Raw genomic sequence first — 1,230 nt, 5'->3', positions numbered from 1 at the left:
TTCTTGAACTCCAGATGACCACTCTTCAGCCCAATGCCTGTATATCTTCACCTGAACTTCCTACAAACATCTCAATTCAACACATCCCAAACTAAACTCATGATTTTCTTCTCCAAACCTGGTATTCCTCCTGCTTCCCTATGCCCACATCATGCAAATTAAAACTCCATTTTTACATTTAGGAATGTGGTTTTTTGGATCCCAGGGAACACATGTACATACATACCTCAAAATCTTTGGTGGGCTTACTCAAAAGTATTTCAAGTGTTTTAAAGCGGCCCAGAAAAGAAAGGAATCTCTTTCCCTTTACCTCTATCTAAAAACAGACTCCTTTTTGTTTTATTTTGGTTTGGTTTGGTTTTCCCAAGAAGTTTATTTGGGCAGACCTGGGGACAGGGAGGCTCTGCATCTACAAGAAGGTGTTGGGCCTCTTGGTGGTGAAGCATAGCTTGTGCTGGCAACGTAGGACCCACGTGGGGCTGCAGGAACTTAATCTTACTGTCATCAAACTGCTTGACTGCTAGCTGGCAGCACTTGCTGGCTATAATCTCTTCCATCTTCATGATCTGGATGGAGACGACCCAGTGGGCAGTGCCAGGTGCCCCATCTTGGCAGCACCAGGTAACAGTGCCTGCAGGGGTCAGGTCTGGGTACTCCCAGTATGTGTTGTGGATGCCACTGAGGGAGTCATAATGAAGCCAGATGCCAAAGGGGATTTCTAGAACACCTGTCCAAGGAAGACAATTTCCCCTCAAGATTTCTTCAGCTTCTTCAGCGGAGACAAAAAGTACCAGAAGCAGGACTTAGCTACAACATGATTAGGTGCAAAGATTCACATGTGATAGAGAGAAGGAGTGCAGCATTTGAGTGTGGGCAGGCAGTATCCCACCACCGTGTACTCTCGCAGTGTGCCCAACGCCTTCATGGCGCACTCTCCATGCTCACCGCCACCCAAGCTCAGCTCCCTTTTTAATGAGACCTACCTTTTTACTGCAACACTCACTCCCACTTCCTCTAAGAAGGCTTCCCTGAGACCCTGAGAACAAGTTGAAATGTCTCTCCTCCATGCTCTCAGAGTTCTCTGTTTCAACCACTGCATTGTTAAATATCTTAGTAATTTAGTATCCTTACTGCCAGTTAACAGAACTTTCTCCCTCACCAGAATTTGAGGTCCTAAGAACTCTGTTTTAGTGATCTTAGTAAGTTCCAGTGCCTGACATACACTAATGA

At 45.6% G+C, this 1,230-nt stretch overlaps 1 pseudogene; it reads right to left on the bottom strand.

Moving 5' to 3' along the window:
* Positions 1 to 354: 354 nt before the first annotated feature.
* Positions 355 to 925, bottom strand: LOC109262606 (60S ribosomal protein L18a-like; annotated as a pseudogene).
* Positions 926 to 1,230: the final 305 nt, after the last annotated feature.

The sequence above is a fragment of the Panthera pardus genome, unplaced genomic scaffold, assembly GCF_024362965.1.
Source record: "Panthera pardus isolate Hobbes unplaced genomic scaffold, ASM2436296v1 HiC_scaffold_24, whole genome shotgun sequence".
NCBI lineage: Eukaryota > Metazoa > Chordata > Mammalia > Carnivora > Felidae > Panthera > Panthera pardus.
This window is presented reverse-complemented; position numbering and strand designations above follow the sequence as displayed.